Below are 27,079 nucleotides of genomic sequence, written 5' to 3'. Positions count from 1 at the left end.
TGAATGATTTTCAAAAAAAATTGTCTGAACGGTTCAATATGCATTTTTGACTACAAACTAAACAAAATAGTAAATTGACCAAAAAAAAACTGAAATTATAAAAAAATTTTACAAGACTTTGAACAAGTTTGGCACTTGTTTTTATCAGATTTTTTAGAAAAAATCCTGTTTTGCAAAAATTTTCAAATTTCTTGAAAAAAAAATTTTCGAAAAAAACTGGTACCAGTTTAAACACCGGCTTTTATCTTGAACTTGAGGATATTCACCTGGTCTAGTTTAACGTTATTCCACTTTTTTAGTCTTTCGAAGTTCTCATTGGGGTAACTTTTGACCAATTCTTTGGTTTTTTTGTTTTCTCAAAACCTAATTAGCCAAATTTGATACAAGGACTTCAATGGAAAAAAAAGAAGCAAAAGTTAATCTCAGCGGCATATAAGACTATGGCCTAAATTTTGCAGAAAGAAGGGGATGACCTCAGGTGCAGACTATTAAACATTTTTGATTGTTTTTTGGAAACCCTATGCTGTTCTGTAGAAAAACAGACATTGCTGGTTTTGGTATTTTGCCCTATTTGTTGTAATTTTTCCAGTTTTTTCAACTATCTATCAAAACTGGGATTAAGGATTTAATCAAAAAATTGATTTTGGTTTTTTCTGCATGAGTGACTATGCTCCGTTTCTGCAGAAACTAAAAATGTTTGGCCTTGCGAACAGGCTGATTTTTTGACATTTTTATAAAACTGTTGATATCTCTCAAAGTTTTCTTCCAAATTCTGTAGTCGACGGTTAAATTAAAACAACAGACCATAGAAAAATTCATTTGTTTAGCTGCCATACCCCTACTTTTATAGCAAAAAAGTCAACCTTAGACAGCGTAGATTTTTAGACATTGAACTTTCTGTGCTATGTTTTGATTTTATCTCAATAACTCCCCACCAAAACTGGAATAAAAAACTTCACTTATAAAACAGATTGTGAGTACCTTCCCTGCATAATCGACTACGCCCTCAATTCTGTAGGTTGTAGCTGAAACCTTGAAAAATTCAAAGTTTGATATCTTAACCGTTTTGATGAAAGGTTATGTTTTTTTTCTCCAAAGCGAAAATGAGTGTGGACGTTTTACATGCACAACAAATTTTACCCTAAGTTTAGTAAAACGACGATTTAAAGCCTTAAAAAAGTTGTTTTTGGATTTTCGCTTGTTAATAAATTTTTTGGATTTTCTCGAAATGTACTTTCCCAAATTGAGAGTAAGGTTTCAATCAAAAAAAACGCGTTCTGCTTACCTGTGCATAACGTTTACTCCGTAATTTTGGGAAGAACCTGTTAGACTTTTTTTTATAAAAGTTCAAGTTGGTCATTTCTAATCTGTTTTTTAATGTTTGTCTTCTTTTTCTTCGCATTGTTCAAAAAAATTGTCTGCACGGTTCAATATGCACTTTGATTACCAAAACAAAATAGTTAATTGTGCTGAAGAACAGATTTTATAAATTTTTTTAAAAGACTATGAACAAATTTGGCACTTGGTATTCTTAAAACTTTTCGGAACAAAAATACTGTTCTGCAAAAATTCCAAGTTTCTTGAAAAAAAAAAAATTTGGAAAAAATGGTACCAATTTAAACTCCGGCTTTTATCTTAAATTTAAGCATTTTCACCTGTTCTAGCTTAATCTTATTCTATTTTTTGGTTTTTTTGTTTTCTCAAAAACTAATTAGCCAAATATGATACAAAAAATTCAATAGAAAAAAAACTAAGCAAAACTGATCTCCGCGGCATATTAGACTATGGCCTAACTTATGCAGAAAGAAAAGGATAACATCAAATGCATAATTTTAAACATTTTGATTGTTTTATTGCAACCCTATGAAGTTTTGTAGAAAAACAGACCTTGCTAGTTTTGGTTTTTGACCTATTTTTTGTAATTTTTCATTTTTTTCATTTTTCTATCAAATCTAGGATTAAGGGTTCAATCAAAAAACTGATTATGGGCTTTATTGCTGCATGAATAACTGTGCTCCGTTTCTGCCGATACAAAAATTGTTTGGGCTTAGGAACAGGCTGACTTTGTTTGGCTGCCATACCTTGATTTTTATAAAAAGAGAAACACAACGTTAGACAACGTAGATTCTTAGACATTGAACGTTTATGTGCAACTCCCTCCAAAACTGGAACTAAAAGTTCACTTACAAAACAGGTTGTGAGAACCTTCCCTGCATAAATGGCTACGCCCTTATTTTTCTTTAGAAAAATTAAATCCCTGGAAAAGACCATTTTGTAAGACTGACATTTTTGTGAAATTATTCGTTTTGTTATTACACTAGCAAACTTTAGCGAGCGTAGCGTAGTAGTACGACTCCTCTTTTTTCCAACCTAAGTCGCTAATATAGGTGCCTTTTTTGGAGTCACCTTTATAATTTTTGATAAAGTGCGCTTTTGCTAGTTTTCTTTATTGGTTTTAGGATTGAATCAACCACAAGAAAAGTCTAACTTTTCAAGCCTTATTTGAATCACTTTTTCCAACTTTTAAAAAAACTTATGAAGCCAATTCTTTGTCATTTTCTCGCTATTGTGTGAGAAGCTCAGCTTCGCTTCTTTGCTAATAATTACAATTTCAAATCTGGAATTATGGACTTGAACGAGAGAAATGGTACTTGCTAGCTTCTTGCATAATCGGCTACGCCCTCAATTCCGTAGGTTGAAGCTGAAACTTAAAAAAAAATCAAATTTTGATATCTTGACTGTTTTGATGAAATGTTATTTTTTCTTCGAAACAAAAAATCTAAATGTGGATATCATACCTGCATAATCAATTCACCCTAGTTTGAGTAAAACGATGAGTTAAAGTCGTTGGAAAAAGTTGTTTTTGGAATTTTGCTTCTTGATAAACGTTTCGGATTTCTTCGAAACTTAATTTCCCAGTGTGTGATTAAAGTTTCAATAAAAAAACGGGTTCTGCTCACTGTGCATAAAGTTTGCTCCCCAATTTTGGCAGAAGCAGCTATTTTTTCATAAAATTAAAGTTATCTTTTTAAATTGTTTTCTCAGCGTTTGTCTTTTTTTTCAAAGCAATTTTCAAAAAAATTGTCTGCACGGTTCAATATGCATTTTGACTACAAACTAAACAGAACAGTAAATTGTGCAAAAAAACAGAAACAATAAAACTTCTTACAAAATTTTATTCAAAATTAGCACTTGTTTTTTCAGAGTTTTTTTTAAAATCCTGTTTTGCAAAGGTTTTCAATTTTCTTTAAAAGAATTGATAATTTTCGAAAAAAAAATCTAGTACCAATTTAGTCTCCGACTTTTATCTCAAATATAAGCATATTCATCTAGTTGAGTTTAATCTTATTCCTCTTTTTTAGTTTTTCGAAACTCTCATTGGGGTAACTTTTGACCCATTCTTTGATTTTTTTGATTTCTCAAAACGTAATTCGCCAAATTTGATACCAGGATTTCAATGGAAAAAAATAAGCAATAGTTGATCTCCGCGGCATATAAGACTATAGCCTAAATTATGCAGGACGAAAAGGGTGACCTCAATTGTATACTATTAAACAAAACCGATTGTTTTTTTAAATCCTATGCTGTTTTGTAGAAAAACAGTCATTGCTTGTTTTGGTATTTTGAAAAATGTTTCCATCTATTTATCAAAACCGGGATAAAGAGGTCAATAAAAACATGAACTTGGGCTTTTTTACTGCATGAGTAACTATGCTCCGTTTCCGCACAAACAAAAAAGTTTTGAACTAAGGAACAGGCTGATATTTTGACATTTTTATAAAACTTTTGATTTCTCTCGAAATTTTCTTTCCCAAATTTGGAGCTGAACGTTCAATAAAAAAGGACAAAAGAACTGTCATTTGTTTGGCTGTCATACCTTGATTTTTATAAAATGAGAAACACAGCGTTAGACAGCGTAGATTCTTAGACATTGAATGTTTATGTGCAACGTTTTGATTTTTTCTCAATAACTCCCTCCAAAACTGGAATTAAGAGTTCACTTACAAAACAGAGAACCTTCCCTGCATAAATGGCTACGCCCTTATTTTTGTTTAAAAAAATTAAATCCCTGGAAAAGACCATTTTGTGAGACTGACATTTTTGTGAAATTATTCGTTTTTTTATTAGACTAACAAACTTTAGCGAGCGTAGCGTAGTAGTACGACTACTCTTTTTTACAACCTAAGTCGCTATTATAGATGCCTTTCTTGGAGTCACTTTCATAATTTTTGAAAAAAGGGGGCTTTTGCTAGTTTCCTTTATTGGTTTTAGGATCGAATCAACCACAAGAAAAGTCCAACTATTCAAGCCTTATTTGAATCTCTTTTTCCAACTTTTTAAAAAATTTATAAAGCCAATTCTTTGTCATTTTCTCGTTTTTGTGTGCGAAGCGCAGCTGTGCTTCTCTGCTAATAATTACCCTTTAAAGTCTGGGATAATGTGTTTGATTGAGAGAAATGATCATTACGAGGCCAAACTGTGCACTGGATAGGGGCACAATTTCGTGTCTGTATGTTCCTGGATTGTGTTCCAAAATGTAAGTGGATTCCACAAAATGTGTTCCAAAATGTAAGTGGATTCCACAAACAAAATTTTAGTGGATTCCTCATACACGTACCTGTAACGTAAATTTTGTCGGCACAAATTTTTTGTTGCGGATTCGGCAACAAGCAAACATAGCTAGTTGTTCTGGATTCCGCAATTGTAAGTGAAATCCGCAAAATGTAAGTGGAATCCGCAAAACTTGTTTGCGGAATCCGCAAATGTAAGCGGATTCCGCAAATTGTAAGTGGATTCCGCAATTTTGTTTATTACTGAACTTGTATATGAACAATTAAAAGCTAGAGGTGGAATATTTGATTTATTATCTATAAGAAAGCGCAATTTGAACGCAAAGGGACTTATCCATTTGTCAGCGGAATCCTCAAACCAATCTTAAAACATTGGTTAACTATGCGGATGTCAAATCTTTCGTTATGGTTTGAAATGGGTTTGAAATAGCTCTTCAGGGTTTGAAATGGCAATTCATGTTTAAAATGGGGCAGTTAAGTCACTCATCAGTATTTGAGATGAGATGGTTCAGTTATGCATAAGAAATCATCATCATTATTTGAGATGAGATGGTTCACTTTGAAATGACAGCTAAGTCACTCATCAGTATATGGTTCAGAAATTATCATCGCACTCATTAGTATTTGAGATGAGATGGTTCAGTTGGTTCAAAAATTATCATCGCACTCATCAGTATTTGAGATGAGATGGTTCAATTGGTTCAGAAATTATCATCGAACCCATCAGCATTTGAAAGGAGATAAAGGACGGCTCGATTGTATTTTTTGAAAGCTGAACTGAAACTTCCTCTGATAACCGGAGTAAAACTCCTCGTTTAATTAAAACTGAAAAGAAAAAGTTTTACTAGCGGTAACTAAAAAATTCAGTACGAAAAGTAAAAAATTGTTTTTAATATTGTTGAGCCATTGGATCAAATTTTCTGTTTTTTTCTGAATCTTTTTCCTCGAAATCTCCAATTTCGACAAAGCGTCTGTGTTGTCTTAATGGCTCACTATGGTATTCGTAGTCTGATTTGTTTGTTGAAATTTTCTCCAGATAAAGTTTGCGTTTACCTCTCTTATTGAAATTAATTTTCTCTTTCCACATTTTTGTACTCGAATAGTTTGACGTGTTTAGATTCTGATGTTTGAGCGTATTTAAAAAAAACGTTCACAGAGTCAAGTGGAGTATCTGTATCCGGACAAACGAGGGGTGTAATACTTCCGAACTGCAGACTCGAAAGGAAATCAATTATTTCGTCAGCTGAAGAGTGCGAAGAATAACAGCACCCAATGGTTCTCTCAGACACTGCTTCTTTTTAGTGACCAATCTCCCCGGCATTATCTCGTTTTTAGTGAAGAACATTGCAGTTGGAATGATTGTAAGCACTTCTGGACTTGAGATGCCCGGCTTGCAAGGCAACTTTAAGTTCGCAGACGCAAATGACGGTTTGCAGAAATGGATATTGGTACTTTCGCCATCTAAGGTGAGCCAATTTTGAATTGAAGGATCAAATTTGTACAATTGACACTGACATAATGAAACGTGAACTTTAGTGTTGAATCTAAGTGCAAGCTCTTTCGTTAAAAACTCAAAACCGTATCGAGTTTTGTTACAAAAATGGACCACATTATTTTGAAATGAACAGAGCCATGCGGACACAGCTTGAAAAATGGTTGAAAGACAACTCTGCCTACAAGGTATGAAATTGAAATCTGTTTTGCAAAACTGTTTTCACTAAAAAACACCTTTCTAATAAACTAGTCATAAAATACCTTAGTATTTGAGACACCCAGTGGTCATATTTTGAGTTTTGAGATTATGATATTTACTGATAAGTGATCACTGTTTGAGTCGGTCGGTTGAGTCGGTCAATTGAGTCGGTCGATTGAGTCGGTCGATTGAGTCGGGCAATTAAATTATCCTCCTCGTCACTGCCCGAGAGCAGTTCAAAGTCGGAGACACTCTTCAGTTGCTCCGGTTCCGATTCCGAGTCGGAGTCACGGTAGGGCACCACTGTCTCGACTTCGATCTGGTCTTCTCCCTCCTCATCGTCTTCCTCGTCATGTGTATCCTCGTATGTGTCAGAGGAACTAAACAAAGTTAAAATGTGATCGATATGGAGGAAGGGTTGGATGTTCTTTTGTGGTTTACATTGGGAAGGTTCAAGTTAGTGGTCAAAGGTGAAAAGAAGAGGTTGTTCACATGGCACCAATCTTAGTTAGTTTAACATGCAATAAACAAGATCAAAAGCAATAGTTACAAGTGCGGCAAGAAGCTAGTGAAAGGCGGCAAGTCCTGCCAACAGAAGGGGCACTTTGGATGAGGCTCATCCTGCACCTTCCGCGAACAGACAAAGTACAGCTTGTGCTCCACAGCCCCACCGTGTATCTTGTACAGATTCCGTCCATCATGACAGCAGATGGGGTACATTTCACTATCAGTGGAAGTAGTCGCTTTCATGTTTTCTGAAATTCAGTAATTCAGTTATTTACTCAGACTGCATTCTAAAAATTAGAATCATATTTCATTTTATAGAAAAAAAACTGTTTTTAAAATATCAATTAAAAAAAAACTTTCCAGATTATATAATTGAATGTGGTATTAGAAAGTCTTCAGGTCCTTTTGACTAATATTTGGGCAAGCAATGCCCCTACTGGCAATTCTCCGGATGAACCACGATGGTGTTGGAAGAGACTGTCCATCTCTTCCTTATTCGCCAGCCTTTCCTTAGATGTTGGCTTAAAATACAAAATTATCAAAAGTTAGCATGAGAAATTAAACTGAGTTTTTGGGATGAATTAATTATTTCAGTATACGGGATGACGAAAATCAATTTTGGGATAAATTGAGTATTTCAGTATATGCGATTAAACTGGGTGCAGTTTTTGGGATACGGAAGTAAGTATTTCAGTTATTGGGATGAAATTCGACCAGAAGTAGTTATGTTATTTATTCTGGCAAGGTGGTTATCTAGGGCTTTGTCGTGCGCCTCCAGAATTGTCCAGACTTCCTCCAGATCTTCTAACTTCTAACTGGTGCTATAAAATTATCTTTCTCTATTTTCATTTATTTCGACAAAATTGTATCAGTTTAACCTTTGATACTAACCACAGATGCACCATAAGCTCATTCAGAGTCAACATTGGAAAATTATGGTAATAGCTGCTGAAGGGCTCTTCGTCTTTCCGTACATGTCGAAAACCTCTGGCAGCTGTTAGCAGGTGTCCACGATGAATGAAATTGACAGGCAAAGCCACTGACTCTGAATGCGTTTCAACCATGTGTATCATGCCAGCTGGCATAAAAAGGGCCTAGCGCTCCGTCAGAACAACTTTCTGACACCCTCCAGCATCACAGCGAGGGTCATCCCCGGGAAACATCAGTTTCCAACCCAGAGATTGCTGCGTCAGATATTCCTGGAATATCTGCTTGTTCTTGACCGACGGGGCCATCAAATAAGATATTTTGAAGCCTAAGAAGACCTAAATGGATCATATTTATATATTTTGCTTAAAAAAATGTGCAACAAATTTTGTTTAACATTTCACTAAAAAATGCATCATAGATGCACCGGAGAAATCCTGGTGAAATGGTGTTATTGGACCAGCCTGCGATAACAGCAGGTAGCTTGACTCCTTCGTCGGTACTTCTGTCTTCTCCAAATTCCTTTTATGTATGTGTCCCAACGGCACATCCTTGACTGCTTTTGGGACAGAGAATTTTGTGGCGGCCGACAAGGAATCATCAGCATCAATGATAATCCAGAACTTTGGCGGCATTGATCGGAACAAAGTTTGAACATCAGCTGGCTTAATTGATTGTATATATGCCTAGGATTGAACACAAATGTGAGGTTAAACTGATTTGAAAACTGGACTCTTATTAGGAGTCTAATTACTTTACAAACTGATTATCTCTTTTCTTTAAGATGTACCGTCTTGCTCTGAGTTCCTCGGGGTATTCCTTCAAAATTTCGTCAAAGCAATTGTCCCCATACGTTCGGCTGTCATACTGGCAACTATCCGCTAGTTGGCTTTTGTACCCTTTGATGGATTTCGAGAAGTGGTACCATCCTAATTGGCGCAGCTGGCGCACTGATGGGTGACTTCCGAGATATGTTCATCGATAGTACTTGTCACTTCTGGAGCGGTAATTGTAGTACCAACAGTACCTGGATCAGTGCCCTTGGAGATTTCACCGTCATTCAGTGAAATAGAGGGCTAAAACAGTGATGTTGATTTAATTGCAGACTATATTTATAAAAAAGAAAAACGGTGTTTTGTTACATACAATTTGAATGGTCAAAATGGGTTCCTAATCCTCCGGCTCCATTTTGCACCAAAAAGTCGCCAATTGTTCCCGATTTTATCCGCTCGTTTGGTTCCTACTTTCACCAGGTAGTCGTCCCATTTCTGCCTTGCTCATGTTTGTTCCTGGAGGTCGTCCTGCTCGTCGTCTTGTTCTTGGTCGTCTTTCTGCTGGTTCCCAACGCATTTCTTACGTTAGTCCGTCTCGCCGTCTGCTCTTTGTCGTTGTCGTGATACAGTCCAGTTGCGCAGACGTGGACTGAATTATTTGGCTTAGTGCTAAAATAGTTTGAATATGATGTCAATAAAACATAACTTATTTCAAAAGCACACCTCTTCACTCACTCTGAGCATCGCCAATTTCATCCTCGCAGATTAAATTTGCCCTCCTTTGCTTCGCTCTGAATGGTAATTGGCACCCCTCATAAGTGTCCCGCTTAATGTTATAACTTTTCCTAGTGGGAAAGAGCAGCTTTCGTTTGAGCCCAGAGCCTCGATTGGCTCTTATTCTCTCCCAGCATCCAGGCGACAACACATGCTCTGCAGTTTTGTAGCCGTCGCTGAAGCCCTCCGTGCCACAGAACATGCAAGTCAGTTTCTGCAGTTTTGCATCCCTCTTCTGACATCGCTTTTCAATAAAATTGCGGACCATATTGCTTTTTTGCGAAAGTTGTAGGTCGCACTCTGGAAATGAAAAAAAAACCGTCCAAGAAAGGATTAATAGCAAAGCCCTCCATACAATAGTAAATTGATTCATATGTGAGGTTGGGGAAAAGGAAAAAGATCCAATGATTTTAGTGGAATCCGCAAATTCTTAATCACTATCTATATCATTCTTTTAGAAGCCAGGATCAAATATTTTAGATTTTTTGCCACATAAAATTTGTGATACCTTTTAGGATGTGAAACCGGTACCTCAATTGTGAAATGTGAGCCTTAAATTTTATTATGATATACAATTTTTTTTAGAGAAAAACGTCTTTTAGGCCACAATAATTGATGCAAGTTTACTTCGTTGTTTTAAAAACATCCTGCAGAAGCGCAGATTCGATCCCTTAACCTCTTGTTTAGGAGCCATATTATTTACCTTCAGGCCATCAGTCCCCTTAGTATCCTAAGCTAATTGTTTAGATTAAAGATAAACTTACTTTTGCACTAGAAGCCAGTCATTAATCGGGTTGATCGGTAATGAATAAAGGAAATCAAATCGAAAATAAAACCGAATCAGATCTGAAAATAAATTTAATTTAAATTGATAGGATCAACCGCGGTTTTTCAATACTAAAAAATCAGTTTTCAAAAAAAATAATTTAAATCAAAATTCTTGATGGGATATTCGTTACAAGGTACCATAAAGTGGAGAAAATAACAGAATCCAAAACCGCGGTTTTGGATCTTGTTATTTTCTCCCCTCTGCAGTACCTTTGTAGCGACCCGGGTTGCCCACCATAAGGCGCAAACCGGGGATTATCACCTTTAAAGATATATCCCTCTTAATTGCCCCCACGAATTTTGTACACTGTTAACTATCCCCCCATTTGAAAATCCCAAATACTGATTATAGTTCGTTGCAGTTCTGCAAAATCCCAAATAATGATTATAGTTCGTTGCAGTTCTGCTAAATCCCAAATACTGAAAAAATCACAATTACTGACAAAAAGTTCTGCAATTGCAGAAGTTTTTGTCAGTAATTGGGATTTTGTCAATATTTGGGATTTTGTCAGTATTTGGGGTTTTTTCAGTATTTGGGATTTTGTCAGTAAATGGGATTTTGTCAGTATTTGGGATTTTGTCAGTAATTCGGATGTTGTCCATATTTGGGAGCTTGTCAGCATTTGGGATTTTGTCAGTAATTGGGATTTTGTCAGTATTTGGGATTTTGTCGGTATTTGGGATTTTATCAGTATTTGGGATTTTGTCACTATTTGGGATTTTGTCAGTAATAGGGATTTTGTCAGTATTTGGGGTTTTGTCAGTATTAGGGATTTTGCAGCTGCAAAAAACTTGTCAGTGTATATTGAGATTTTCTCATTGAGTTAAAATTTGTAATGTAAATTGGAGCGGAATTGGAACAAAATTAGAACGAAATTGGAACGAACTGAGTTGTATTTGAGATTGAACTGCAAAAAGAACTATTGAGATTTTGCAAATTTGAACAAACTTTTTCAGTTTTTAGGATGGGCAATAGATTGCGCGGCGCCATCACACATTCCTTTTGGCCAAAAATTGAGATTTTCTGTATTTATGATAGGCTGCACGGCGCCATTACACATTCCTCTCCGTCAAGATTTGAGATTATACAAACCTCGAACGAATGCCAACTTCAGTGTTTGGGATGAGAAATAGACTGAACAGCACCGTTAACTCCTGTCAGTCTGGAGATTTTGCAAAACTGAACAGACTATTTCCGTATTTGGGGCGGGTTAAAAACTAAACGGCTACACATACAATTCAGAAACGATGATATAATTAGTGTTTTCTTTACTGAAAAAAAAATATTTTAGAAGGTGAAACACTTTTTTCAAGAAAGCATATAACAGAAAAAATGAGGAGCGTATATGTGGAGCATATGATAATCACGAATAATGAAATCTAACATTTGAAAATCCAATTATTTAAACTCGAGAAACACTAATTAGTGACTCTTTTAGTTGACGGCTTAAAAAGTATCGAAACAATTATGACTCTAGTTGGCTATGAAGTCTATCCGCTGGCTTTGGAGCTTAACCCAAGTTTGGCCAAGTCGGTTAGGCCTAGTTAAAAATCACAGGAAAAAAGGGTATAACCTAGAATTAGAGGGTATAGTTAAACTGGGTATTTCAAGAAGTATTGGTCTCCTCCGATTACCATAACCAACTAATTTATCTCCTCCGATTACCATAACCATTTGGATTATGAAATCTAAACATTTGAAAATCCAGTTAATCAAACTAAAGAAACAATTAGAGACTATCTTAGTTGACGGCTAAAAAAGTCTCGAATTAATTATGACGCTATGAAGCTTCATAATTGATTCGATAAGTTTGGCAAAGCCGGTTAGGCCAAGTTAAAAATAACAGCAGAATCCACAATTAGATTTCCAATTGGGCAAATTGGTAATTCCAAACAAATGGATAACTTAAGTAACACCCTCTATTCATTCATCACTGCACCTCTTTCAAATTCAGTTTGAAGTTTTTCCTAACTCATTCGTTACTGCACCTGGTACAATTCCGACAAAAAAACCGACACGATTATTGACAAAAACCGATACGACATTCGACGTACCGACAAACAAACCGACATACGAATCGACAGTCAAAAAACCGAAATACAAATCGGGACGCACAAACCGACGCGTACGAAACGACATACAAATGAACGACTCGCCGGATACGAAAAACGACTCTTCGATGACCGAGAAAAAAAAATGGATCAACAAGTGTGAAATCGCTATTCGGTAGCATCAGATAATGATCGAAAATTGTAGACGCCAAAATTCCCGACGAAAGGAAAAGAATTGGCAAACAAATATCGAACAGTGAAAATACTAGTTTAAGAAATGGTCGATGGAACTACATTGGAGGTTGACGGTCTTGTACGAAAAATAGCAATATCACGGCAACGCAGTCATTCGATTGCAGTAGCAGCAGGAATCATGCAGATGTTAATTCTACGGGGCTTCAAGGAAACATCGTGGAACAAAAACGGAGGAACTTGGTCAAGTTTCTCTTTTCAGAAACAATCCTACCCAAATACTCACCTTTTAGTGTTATAAACCATCAGAACAGATCGACACCGCCCTTAGAACAGTTAGGAAAATCATCAAGAACCCCGACATCAACAGAATCAACAATCTCACAACCATTAGCTCTTCCATCACCCTCATAACGATTAAGAAGTTCAGCAACCGCATCCTTATACAGGCACCATCTGAAAATCTTCAATTTTCGAAGCATGTGATTCCTCACAAGACTACTCGGAAGAGAGCACTGGAGAAACTACAAGAATAGCCGACTCCAAAAGGGTCTGAAAGATTTTGGCGCCAAGTTCTGTTTTATGTTCGTTGTCATAGAATTAGCCTCCAAGGACTAATGCAAAAAGCTGAAAAAGACACCCAGAGACTAAAACGCGGTAAAGCTGGTCGCAAAAGTGTAGATTTACTTTTTCGACCCGTTTTATAATTACTCGCTTATTTAAGAAACGGGGATCTTCGGAAAATTTCAAGTACGATTTGGTTAAGAGGACAAAAACCGGAAACTTTGACGATATTATCAACACTACTCGATCTCGGCTTAAAATTACAGGCTTCAAATCATTGGTTCCTTCTCTTAGACACGTTCAACGAGCAAACGCCGAAATAGTGGTTCACTTAAAGAATTTCTGTAAGCCCGCGAAAACATTTTCTGTATTTCGAAGTGACCTAGTTTCTTGCGTCAAAGCAGTTGCGTCTCTTTCACTGAAAACCACGGAGCTTCAAGGATTACGCGTGGATATCGGGGGAGACAGCTGTGAGTGGAGGTGGAGGTGGAGGTGTGGAGGTTACCAGGCTCGCGTTGAGGCTCCTCAATGTCAACATTAGTAAAAAATCGACTAGCAGCGTTTTCTGTTTCGCAGGTAAGTCAATTTTGTTTTGGAAAAATATCTCTCATGATTATTAGTCTCGGCATTGCTTATATGCTATGTATAGTCAGTATGGTTCCTAATTATAGTCAGTATGGGTCCTAATCAACTACATTAGGCACTTGGGCTCCACGCAGTACTATCTTCCAAAAATTCATATTTGTCAAATGGAGCAGTGCGCAAAATATTTCTGCGCAAGGGCACAAGCCAGTATGGAATTTAAGAGCAAATAGTTAATCATTGTTAATAAAATCCTCAGCCAAGGCTTAAAAAACTGAGAATTCAAATTTATGATTGTACGTACCCCTTTGATTAATTTTATCATTAACTTCAGCGTACCGTGGAAAAGACAGCAGATACGCTATGGAGTAGAACGTTGGTCCCACCACAGCAGGCGACCAAGATTCGGGTTGATTGTACAATCAAAGAAATTTGCTAAGACAGTTAGGAGCAAAGCTGACTTATAGTGGCGATTCACCATTTTTGTTGCGGCTGGTTATTGGTGTCTCTAATAAGCTGTCATCTGATACAGTCTCGTGGCTCCCACTGTATGTGTCAAACGATACTACAGTTTTCCGCCCACTAACTTGCGAGCCAGAGACTGGTAAAGGAACTGAACTCAATGTGCCATTTCAAAAAAAGTTACCCAAGACGTCACTGGTCAGCATCGAAGACAATCGATGCGTTAGTCCAGATGCCTTCCACATGATTACTCGATGTGTGGAAACAGACCTTCGTAGAATGGCACAAAAAATAATCGATGATATGCATCCTCACGAAAAGTTTGCCATTCAGTGCATGAGGAAAATTTGACCAGACGGGGGCCAAAAAGCCATTTTTTCATTTCACCACTGTCTCGATAGGAGGAACAGACAAAGCTTGCAAAGTGGGTGCAGTCTCTCTTTCTGGAACCTGTGCGCTGACTGTCATCGCTGACAAGGAAGAAATGAAAGAGGCTAGCACAAAAATTGAAGATCTCTTTGAAGGAGTATGAAAAAATGAAGTTGTTGTTCGCCCGAAGGAAAGAACAGATACGTACGTTAAGTCTGTAAAAGTGCTACAAGCCATCTATCCGAGTCTCGTCTCAAAAGTTCCTGTTAAAACCCTCGGGTGCATCACCACTAAGAGCAAGAGGTGATTTTAACGCTATAGAGGTCAAAAGGTGGGCTGAAATTTACTATAAAGTTTCAGTGCTTATCTTTGGAGAACAAGGATTGACTACCTGCAAATTAAAATTACTCCTAATGCCACAGCTTGTGGTGAGCATTTTTATACGAAGTCCGTGGGAACATTTGTGCGAAGTTCTCAAAAAATAAAACCACTCTGCGAACAAGGATTTTCCACATAGGACAATGCGAGGCGGAGAAAGATTGCATAACCAAGACCCATTATTCCTCGCAATTTTTTTTTCATTCTGCAAGTTCATCAAATCTGGCAAGTGCACACGTTTTTTTTTCTAAACAATGCGGGAGACGTCTTGGGACGAACCAATCCTATCCCGTCGTATTTACAAATCTAACGAAAAAGTCTAAAATTTCCGACAGTTGCCATCGGGGAAAAGCGTCCATCTAGTCTGCTGCTTTCTGGTTTGCGATTTTATGTGTTGGGTACTTTCGGATGTACAGCGGCAGCAGTTGCGGGAAATAAAGCAAAACCGAAACTAGCACAACAAGATATGGTGGAAAAATGGATCCATGATTTAGGAGGTACTGTCCTAACCAAAGACAATGCTGAAACCATTATTCGGAGACATTCCAAGACACCTAACTGCTTTCTTCTGCTGAAAGATGACAAAGATTTGGTCAAAGGAACGATGACTTGAGAGGAACGGTTGCAAAACCGAGTAGCTAAAAACGAGTCAACAATTGATTTGGAATCTAGTGATACTGGGCAAAAACCAAACAAACGAGCTGGCAAAAAAGAATTGTCACCTGCTGCCATCCAGTGCCGTAAATTTGCGAGTAGTGATTTCAAGGTTTTGAAGCTAGAATACTTAGTTGACTCTCTTTCTCTGATTCAGTTATTGATCCAACATCTTAACAGCTACATCCGGGGAGTAATTTTTCAGCTATTTAAAACAATGACAATCGACCAGTTTTGATGGAGCAATGTCAAACTAGCGGTGAAAGTAAGGTTTCTGCACTCGTGGCTCTAAGTAAACAGAGAGCTGAAAAATCAACGCAGATTCTGAATACTGAACCTCAAGTACCCCCTTCGTGTAGCTGAACAAACTCAGCCCACATAGTACTCAGCTCACAACAACACCACAACCAAACGAGATCAAATTCGACGAGTTCAGTGTTAAAACGACGTTCAATCAACCCACGCTAGTGGTATGCCCTACATATCCCGTCGAGGTCCTTTCGTGGGGACTAGGACAACAAGCCGACGTGACGTCAAGCCGAAGAGACTTCAGGGCGAAATTGAAACTTTACAAGCACCTCAAATCGCTATTTTTTCTTTGGCATCCGTTAATAATATCATACTTGTACCAATTTTGGGCGACAATGAGTCTGGGTGGCTCCCAGATGATATCCTCAATGCCGGTTAATTCTTACCTCTGGAAAAGGTGAGGGGGACCCGAGTAGCTGTTTTATTTGATCTCACGTAAAATAAATTTGTATAAGAGCTTGACAGTTTGTTTTTATTGATTCCACAAACTGTTAGCGGTCCGCAGATTGTAAGTGAGATATCTAGCAATAACCAGCTTGAACAATGGCTAGCTAGAACAACGAACGCGGAAATTACGAACAAATACTTAACCATTGTCTGTGGAATCCACGAACAAATCATAAATTATCACTTAAATAAGTTCCTGGATATACCCTTTTAGAAATTAAATATAAAACTATCGCAAAGTTTTTTTAGCCAATTTTGTCTAGAAAAATGGGTCTGATTATTTTCGATTAACAGGCTAATTTAACTGAAACTTGATGAGAGTCTGACCTCTCAACTTTAAAGCTACTAAAACATTAACGCTAAGTTTCTGATTTCAGCGTTGTCTTAACTATATAACTATAATGTTTTTGTCCTTAAGGATCGCCAACTTGGTGACTCTGGTAGTTATAAAATTAGCAATTTTGGCTTTGAAGTCTAAAAATATGTTACAACTTGTGTGCGATAATTCTAAGCTTTTAAATCGAATAAGTGACGTCATATAAATTTCAGCTGGATGGGGAAAGCGACGAAGAAGATCACGAACAGATGAGCGTGAATGAGAAAACACACCTGCCGCCTTAAACGACTAGAAACTTCAACAAACGCATAATGCAAAGTTTGTAAAATCCATAAACAGAGACGAGAACGACATAATTGACTGACGAATTCATCAGATGAATAAAAAGAGTTCAATCAGTGATTAATGAAATGTCCACTTTGATTTAAAAATCCGTAATTTGATAACCCAGCAGCATTGAGCAATGAATATAGCTAGAACAACGAATGCGGAGCTTACGAACAAAGACTTAACCATTGTCTCTGGAATCAAGGAACAAATCTTAAATCATTAATCAACTAAATTCGTGAATATACCCTTTTAGATTTTAAAATCTTTGTAGCCGGGTCAAACATAGTCATGCTTTTGGCTTAACGCAACCGATTGAAACTGTCAAACCAAATAATTCAATTAGTTAAATTGCATAATTAATTAACAAAATGCCTAGGGATAAAAACTTTTTAACAATATTGTTGATTCTGGTTTAACTCGGCTAAACAAAATAATACGTAATAGCTGTTATTGTAAGAACTGATTCCTTTTTCATTATAGGATGGATTAACAGTAACAACTAATCGTAGTTTTAAATTTAAAACTTCGGCATACCCCGAATTAATTCCTAAACTCCCTAGAATGTAAATTCGAATTAATTCGTAGCAGCCATAGATTCAAAATTGAAGCTGGTAAAATCATTTTTTAAATCATTACTTAACTAACTTCGTGGATATACCTTTTTACAATTTCAAATTTGATTGAAAACGGCCATTTTGATTTTTAAATTTAGTTTTCCTATGCGTATCATAAATAAGGTTTTTGGACCCATTCTGCGTTTAGACTATTCGGCTTATTGATTTGCATACCATAAATAATTATTGACATATACCAGCAAATCTTTGTAGTCGTGTCGAAAACAGTCATGCTTGCGGCTTAACGCAACCAATTGAAACTGTCAAATCAATTAAATCAATTAGTTAAATTGCATAAATAATTAACAAAATGCCCAGGGATAAAAAATTTTTAACAATGTTGTTGGTTTTACTTGAACTGGGCTTAACGAAACTTTATGTATGAGCTGTTATTGTAAGAACTGATTCCATTTTCATTATAGGATGGATTAACAGTGACAAAAAATCGTAGTTTTAAATTTAAAACTATTACATACTACGAATTAATTCGTGAACGCCCTAGAATGTTAATTCGAATTGATTTGTAGCCTCCATAAGTTCAAAATTGAAGCTATTAAAATAAGGTTTAAGGTCAACTTTTTATAGGGATCAAACGTCAAAAACATAGGCTCTACCGAAGTTCAATGTTAACTTGCACAGTTGCTCCCTATGGAAGTTCACATTCAACCTTGTGGTAGATTCTGGTTCAGGTTATGGTTTTCACAATTGTAGTCATCGCAACAATTTTCACATTCCAGCTCTACAGATCAATTTTCTATTAACTAACAGGGTCGAAAAAACTAGACTTCGCATAATTTTACCGTTTTGAATAGATTAAAAATAGACCGACCGTCGGTCGCTGTAAATTCAGTTGTAAATATTTTTCTCCCGTCGGGAACGAGTAACTCGAGCGATGTGATTGGTCAAATTCGAATCGATTGCTCTTAAACTGCATTTAATCATAGAATTATTGCTGCTATTATTTACCGCTAGATAATTCGCTTTTTAACTACAAAATCATGTCGTTTTTGGCCCTACTATGTTTTGTAATGCTGAACGATAGTTTGCTAACAAAAAGTTGAATACCACGGGAACTTCATCATCAAAATTTTCTGACCCTTTAGTAATCGCCCCAGATTGGTCTGCTAAACGATCGGTCCCTGTACCAGAGGAACACAATATTGCTCGGAAATTTAAAGACAACCTTCTTAACAATGACCACTTTAACTTATTGAAACGCTACAAAGCTAACTTATCTTTACCTTCTTCCCCAATTATACCAGAAAATCATTGCTCCAATAAGTTACTAAAAATAATGACAAAGGATGACAAACTCTTATGAGATGTAGTCACAACACTAAAGACAGGACGCCCACTGAAAATTCATGGATTCTACATGAAAAACTATGAGAAGGACCTGCACACTAGAGATGATCTATTTTTCTTCGACACAAAACTAGTAATATCAGCTAGGTCCCAAAGCGCATTCAGTTCGATGTTACACGAGTCCCATCCAGGCCAATTTGGCATGAAGTTTCTGGCTGAGTTCATCTGGTGGTCACATTTTTATAGAGAAATATATCACCACGGCAAATCTTGCAAACAATGTTCAAAAGCCGGTAAGAACCTTAAGGTGATGTTGGGATCGGAGCATATGAGCAAATAAAGGAACTTTCATTAACAATAAAAGATTAATTTAAGTTTCGCCGGCCCCTTTGACGCTTTCTGATTTTTATTGATAATCGTTTAGATCAAGGAAAGTCAATCATATCATACCGCCGGGCAAAGAGTTGGGAGCTACATGATGGAGCAAAAGACGGATACGAAGACGCGGTGATGGACTTCTCCTCGGACTCGGACATCCCACTGGCGAAAATTACCCATGGAAGTTGAGCAACCCCAATCCCAATCTCTAATCGGAAACGGCCTACTCTAGTGAAATTGGCCACTGCTGGAGGTAACCTTTTTTAATGTATTGGAGAATTGTATTTTAATCCATTTAAAGAGGCGATTGTTGATTCTTCGAACCACACGGTCACTTTGGAAAATGGACATATTTTAGCCGGAAAGAGGAAATCATCGCCTCCCCAAAAGTCAACCAGAGCCAACCCTCAGAAAAAGACGACCAGTGAGAAGTTGACTGGCGGAAACCCGACGCTCATACAAACGACCACAAATTCGTCGACAGAAGGTATCGTCATTCCGAATTCCCCTCAGAAATCCTCTCAAGACAGCAGTCTTCCTGGACCATAATCCTTCGGATCCGCTCTAGACCAAATATTGCTTTACAGCACACCAGAGGAAACTCATCCTGTTGCCACCCAGCCCAGATCTACAATCAGACCGCTTGCTTTCTTGTGCTGGTTACCTTCTGATTTCCTCAATCCCCTCGGGAAATCGGGGTACGTTCAGATATCGCGGAAGTCTCCCACGGCAAATCACCCATCATAGTCGCAGAGCAAGATTCCGGGAGCGGCATAACGTCGACGATAGATCAGGACGTACAACAAGCTTTAGAAGAATTTGACGCCGAATACATATAAAACTCATTGAACTCTCATTGAATTAGTTTACCATCTACTTAACTAATTCTATTTTCTAATTTCTTCATTTTACGATTTGTAGGTTTTGTAGACTTAGTTTTCCCTAATTTAGCACTAATTAGATACGTGCTAAGTATGTTTCATATCGGCCATCGGTCGATCGTTCACTGTTTTAATGTTGCTTTAGATTAAGATTTTCGTAATTAATTCTTAATCATGTTATTTTCTCAAATTTTAGTCGATCAATTTGAAGCGTTGATCAATCGCTTTGCACCATTTTCGGGCGACAATGATTTTTTATAATCTCACGTAATATTTACTAATAAATTTGCCTTAAAGCGCGACAGTTTGTTTTTATTGATTCCACAAACTGTTAGCGGATTCCGCAGATTGTAAGTGAGATATCCAGCACTTACCAGCTTGAACAATGGCTAGCTAGAACAACGAATGCGGACATTACGAACAAACACTTAAGCATTCTCTGTGGAATCCACGAACAAATCTTAAACCACTACTTAACTAAATTCGTGGATATACCCTTTTAGATTTTAAACATTTGATTGAAAACGGCTATTTTGATTTTTCAGTTTAGTTCATTGCCACCCAGCCCAGATCTATGCATTCCTAATCAGTTAATTCAATTAATTCATTCCTAATCACGTTATTTTCTCAACTTCTATGTAAATGCACATAATTGCATATATTCAGGTTTTATTATGAGAAAATTAATTAGTAAATTTGAACATAAATTAAAACAGGTTTAAAATATAAAATCATGAACACAAACGCCCTCTTATATTTTGTAAATTGATTCGAAAACTGATAAAACCTTCCACGGAACGAAACGAGTTTAAAGTTTTGTAGAATACCCAAAATCCATTTAACTGCTGTCGTCAAACAACGCTTGAGCAACTTTGTCTCTATAGTCAAAGCGCAGTTGCTCGAAAGGTGCAATGTCTCTCCTGGCTTTTAGGATGACTATTCTTTCAACTACGCGGGAAAGTACAACTTCTACCATCTTCATATTGGCCTCGTTTTTCTTCTGGGTGGCGTGGTTCGCTAAACGACCCAGGCAAACGTTCCAATTTTGTTACGGTCACTCCTCATTTGAAGCGTCGATCAATCGCCTAGGAGGACCCGAAATTTGCAATACGTATTCACTTAGAACTCCTGGTTGGAGACCGTACTGGTAGGCATTGAGTTAGTGACTACTTTGCCGTGGTAATCCACCAACATGTCATCTTTCTTGAACGATTGCAAAGCAACCAAACCTAGTAAAAAAGAAATCACTGATTGAAAAATGAACTGAATCAAAAATTACTGATACAAAAAAAGAAATTTTATTAGAAAGACGTATTTATCGAGTTTTTAAAATTATGAAGTACCTCTTCCAAAGTCGGGAAATATCCCATCACATATGCTGACCCAGCTCTGGGTCAATGCACGACTCCAAAATTCTTACTGAGCCTCATATGGAAAACTCTCAATGTCGTTGGCGGTACGTTTCAGGCTTGTGGTTTTCTCAACTTTATCTTTGATCCATCAATGAGCAGCTTCGCCACATGCTCAACCACCTTCTTCAGGTCATGGGTTGCCCACTTTTGCTTTGAGTAAAAGCTTGTAACTTTACTTGAAAGCTCATGGGAAGTCGTCATCTGCTGAACAAAGATCTGTGCGCGCTGCACCTGGCGAACGTAACGTTGAGAATTTTGTCGGGATCGCACTGCCAACAGAAGCTCTTCGTAGACGTATCCGTCCTATTTCTGGTGAATTTCTGAAGCTTGCCTCTTCAGCTTTTCCATCTCGAACGTAGGGCTGGTAGACAAAGGCATAAGCTTCGCAACCTTACGTGCGAGACAGCGCTTCAGCTGTTCCAGATTTATGATGCTAATCTATAAAAAACAAAATTATTACATGTGATTCTACGTCAGTTTCATTTTTGATAAATAAGTTCCTTTGGAAGTCATTGAAATTTTATATCGATTGATCTACCTGGCGTTTGAACTGATCAACTAGTGGAGCAACCCGGAACACCGCGTTCCCAAATTGATGAAAAACAGTTGAGTCGTCACCATGTTTTTTGTGTCTCGAAAAGCCCGCTGAACAACATAGCTCATATTGCTCCTCTTTAAATGGGTTCTGGCCTCTGTATAGTACAGTTTTGTACCCTGTACTAGCGAGACTGGTCTTCTGTGGGAGACGCGAGAAGTTGACACTATAAAATTTAGTCATCAAATCAAGTCATCAGTGTTTTTTTTTAAATCAAATCAGTGTTTTAGATTTAAAAAGATACATACAGGCTGGTGGTTCTGTGCTCAACTCCACGGTATCGTCTTCATTTTTTATCTCTATGTTGACAATCGCCTGGACGACAGCATGTAACGTGGTGTTGATGAGCATTTTCTCGAGCATCCTTGTGCACATGAACACAAACGTGACAATGGCCCTGAACAGGGTCAATTGATCTTTGTGGGTCAAGGTTCCGTTTCTTTTATCGGCGCAGTCATTGGACTTCTGGACATTCTGTAAAATGAGATCTTTGAGAGTCTCGTTTATTATCGGGTTTTCGGCTCGGGAGGCTTTTCCAGGTTGCTAAAATTGAATATGATTTAGTTTCAATATTTGGTTTACCAAAAGCTTTAGGCATGTGTAATGTTAAGTTATTTCTTCAACTTACAGTTTCGCCTACATTATCTGGCTCTGCATGATCCCTTTTGCGGCTTTCTGTGGGCTCGTCGTTCATGTGGTCTTGTAATTTCGTGGGATCATGGGCTCGGGGTTCCGTGGGAGTGTGGGTTCAGCTATCATGGTCACGCGGTTGTCTTGAAACTTCTCGATAGTGGGGAAAAGCCGATGGCCACGGAGAACTCGGATACGGTGATGCCGACATGTAGGAATCCAGGTAGGCTGGATATGGCTGATACTGCTGAGGCTGGCACTGAGGTACCATCGAGGGGCCTGAATGGACATGTCGCAGATGGGTATGTGGTTGCCCATATGTCGGCGGAATTGGCGAGGCGAAAGGTCGCCGGGGTGCTCGCAAAGGGGTTACCGGTGTCGGAGGAGCAAATGATGTCGTCTCTGGTGCTGCGAGTGGTGACGGAGGCACAGGGATGTTAGAAGGCACTTCAAATGGTGATGGAGAACTGGAAGGCACTGAACATGAGTTTTCGGCGTTGGAAATTTACTTTGAGTCCGTAAGTTTTTAGTAGATTGGGATGAAAAATGAGAGATGCAGCTAATATTGAGCCTAAGATGAAGATGAACTGACTCCAATTTAGTGGCAAAGCTCCCATCGCTTATCTGCACCAATTTCATCGAAAAACCAGGATATCTAGATAAGAGTCCCCCAAGAAATAGCTTCGACATTTTCCACTCTTTTTAGCACACCAGATGACAGTAGCATCTATGCAAAAATTACTGCCTAAAGATAAGACGGCTAATTGACAATAAACTGCTAATTGGAACTAGACAGTGCAGTTCTTATCAAGAAAGCCGTTATTATCAGGGAAAACTGTCATTAGTCAATTCTTGAACCAACGCTCACTTCGTTTTCAATCATTCAATCGCTCCTCAATTCAGCCATATATTAGAGTCTTTCATCCATGTCATCATGCTAAGTTTTCGGGTAAAGGAAAAAGTCTAAGTCCTCGATGCCGTCACTTCCATCTGGGAAAGTGCTGTAATTTTATGATTAGTCAGCGACTGGTGCCTCAGGTTGAATGGTCTGACTGGCCTGGAATTGCCATCTTTAGTGTCCCAGGAGACAGAAAAGAAAACGCAACAGCATGGAAAATAAGAAAATTTCACGAACACAATGATACTTGTGTCATCAGCAGAAGGCGGAATTCGAGAAAAGATAAAATATCGTTCAACCACAGACGGCTGCACATGAACTCGATGGTCTTTTGTGAACCTGCTGGGAGTGTCAAAAAAGGGATTGTCATCTTCAACGACCCTATTCTATTTATACACCGTATTCTATTTTGTGATTTTAGCTAAGATACACTAACTTGCGCGCCGGAGAAAAATTTCGTGTTGATTAGTTGAAATTCGATTATTCGAACAAAAAAGCATTTGTTGAAATGAATTTCATCGAAAAAGCGGATGTCACCCTGAGAATGCCTTCTGTATTGGCGGAGCTTGCTGAAGAAGATTTTTTGGTATGTGGCTGTTTATTTCAATTTCGTTGTTTTTCCAAAAACAAATATGATATATTCATTTATTCTCTTGTGCTTCGGCTTAGAACGATTTTAGCTGCGATCTGAGTGATATTACTCACCCAATTTTTGACAAAAAAAGTGCGTTGGCTTGATGAGGAAAAAAACAGTGCAGATTTTCATATTGGTTCCAGCTACACCAGTAACCAGAAAGGCCATTGGTTTATCATCCACACAGTGTGCTGCTAAACTTTTGGGCAGTATAACCTCAGGACTTTTTGAATGCCATCAATCTTGGGATTCTGTGCTGGGGGGAAATGGGATTTGTGCCAGCAAGAAACGATTGTGAGCTAGACACTCCGATCAAATCTCTCAAGTTCAACGAACACAGACATTTCCTCATAAGCACAATCCGATGCCATATAAATGCATGCCGTGGTAGATATGCCGTCGAGGATAACTACCGAGAAGTATTTAGACATAATACGGCCGGGTCCGCCCAGTATTTTTTTATGAATTGGAAAGAACAACTTGAACTGTTTATACTGTTTGTTGTCATGACTGTTTTCTTCATGACTGTATTCTTTTTGCTGTATGCAGTATGTGTTATGGTCTGAAAAATTGGTCGGCTCGTCAAAGTTGCTGATAAAGAGTAAAATATCTATTTGGTATAATTTGCTCATAGAAAGTAATTTATCTATTAAGAAAAACTAATCAGAGTAAATCCGTTTTAGATAAAAAGATTAACAAAACTTGAACAACTACAGATAAAATAAGTAGTTAATTGCAAAAAACAAAAATATTTTCCCGAAAAATTGGCCTTGTCAAACTATATTTGATAACACCTTAATTATTGAAAACACCATAACTATATTTGAAAACACCTGATTAATTTAAATGCGAGTTTACTTCATAAGTTTGTTCAAATTGTTCCTTTTGCAGGAATTGAGATTGATGGCAGGAATTGGGATCGAAGTTGGGTTATAGGAATCGGGATCGAAGTTTGGTTACAGGAATCGGGATCGAAGCTTGGTTGCAGGAATCGGGATCGAAATTGGGTTACAGGAATTGGGATCGAAATTGAGTTACAGGAATTGAGATCGAAGTTGGTGACGAAGATGGTCAGATCGAAGTTGAAATCGAATTGAGACTGGTAGACGTCATGTATTGTTGGTGAACCGTTGTTGGTGAACACCTGTAGTAATTGAAAGATATAAATTAAAACGTTACCACATATAAACATATCTGTAAATAGAATCCACAAACAAAATGCGGATTCCACTTACAATTTGCGGATTCCACTTACAACTTGCGGATTCCTCTTACAATGACTTACTATATTTGTTTAAATAAAAATACGACTTTGTCATTTCTAATCGTTTTTTCAAAGCGATTATATTAACTGGAGTATTGGCGGTCAAGATATGTTACATAATTGTTTGATTGATAGGTTTAAGCCACATTGTTTCATGATAGTTTTTTTCGCGAGTTAACTTCAGCCGAGTTCCAACTTGAGTTGAAACTTTAGAGAAATGGACCCTTTCATTGCACTTTTTGTTAGCAGCTCAAAACTTAAATTAATTTAATTGCCAATGACTCTCCGAAGTGTCATGATGCCTGTTCCAATTTAAAGTTAGTATAACTTTTTCGCTCAACCAATTTGCCTTCACATTAAGTACTCAAATTACAATTTTATAGTTCATGAACGTCAATATGATTTATGAGGTCAATCTTAATCATTATTTTTTCCATATTTTCAAGGTTTTTTTTCCAAATTACTAATCTTACAGAAACTACTTATTGCTCTAAAATGGCTTTTGAAAGAGAGCATTATATCATGCATGTTTAAATGAATAGGCAGTTTGAAATATGAATCATAAAAAATGCGGTTTCTGTGATTTGCAGAGAGTCTACAAAAAGCTTTGCAACCTGTTAGTCCTTTTTTTTTATTTCCCCACATTCGAGACTGAGTTTTGAGTTTATTTTTTGGGCAAAGCTCTTTGTTCTTGCGACTCAATGTAGTTTTTTTCGCGTCTAGAGTTTTCACATGGTACCATTACTGCAGCCAAAATCGAGCAGGCTGTGGTAGACCTGAAGTTTTAGGTCAAGCTGTTTATGTTCACGCACCGGAATTCCATGGATTAAAATCGATTATAATGGAAAAATGTTGTCTAAATTGTTGTCATTATAATCCATTACTGTTGCAAATTTAAACCACAAAATTGATTATATTGTCATTGAAATCCAATAATTTCGTGAAAACGCAACCCGTTAAAATCCATTATAATGGATTATATTCCATTTAAAATCCATTATAACTGACTATAACGGCTTAACATCTTTACAGATTATTGCAAAATCATTTGCAAATCTTGCAACATTTCTGCGTTGCTCATGGCCTACTCGCAATCTAAACTTACTCAAATAACCCTCCGTCACTTTCCCCCATCCGCATTTGCCTCCTCTCCCCTCAAATCCGTATTTATCCCTTAGCCCACCCCCATGTTTACTAAATTATACCCCCACCCCCCAATTTTCAGTTAAACCCCCTCCACTACACCATTATACCCTCATTCTCCATTTTAACCACCCCACTCAGGTTTTGTTCCACCCCTCTCCCATTTTTAACCCGCCCACTTTCAGTAAACGGGGGGGGGTTAAACTAAGATGATTTTTAAAATCAATTCTAATTGATTATTTTTGTAATTTTATAGATACTAACAACAAAATGACAATATAATTGATTATTATACTCGGAACTCCCGGCGGTTATAATTTTTTAATGGCTTGTGCTTACAAGTATTTAAATGCCTGTACTTGTTACTGGTTTTGTCTGGTTTCTACACAAACGCTAGAGGTAGTTATTTTTTTGATTTTTTGAGAGTTGTTTTTTTTTCGGTAAAAATTCATACCTTTGAAGATTTTTCCTATGAAAATAAGGACGGTCTGGAAAAACTCAAAATTACATTTGAATTCAGAGTTTACAGAATAATTGGTAGCATTTTTTCCCCATAAATCGACAATTCTTTTTCAT

At 37.4% G+C, this 27,079-nt stretch overlaps 2 protein-coding genes across 4 annotated transcripts in view; both read left to right on the top strand.

The window, feature by feature from the left end:
- The window catches only part of LOC134845466 (glycogen debranching enzyme-like), a 643,946-nt gene that overhangs the window by 403,714 nt on the left and 213,153 nt on the right, over positions 1 to 27,079 (top strand). The gene's annotated exons all lie outside the window — the stretch shown is intronic.
- LOC134845467 (serine/threonine-protein phosphatase 2A 65 kDa regulatory subunit A alpha isoform-like) overlaps positions 1 to 27,079 on the top strand; it is a 525,354-nt gene that overhangs the window by 365,656 nt on the left and 132,619 nt on the right. The window lies entirely within an intron of this gene.

Source organism: Symsagittifera roscoffensis, chromosome 5, assembly GCF_963678635.1.
Source record: "Symsagittifera roscoffensis chromosome 5, txSymRosc1.1, whole genome shotgun sequence".
In the NCBI taxonomy this organism is placed as follows: domain Eukaryota; kingdom Metazoa; phylum Xenacoelomorpha; order Acoela; family Convolutidae; genus Symsagittifera; species Symsagittifera roscoffensis.
The sequence above is the reverse complement of the archived record's forward strand: the minus strand, read 5'-3'. Positions and strand labels throughout refer to the sequence as shown.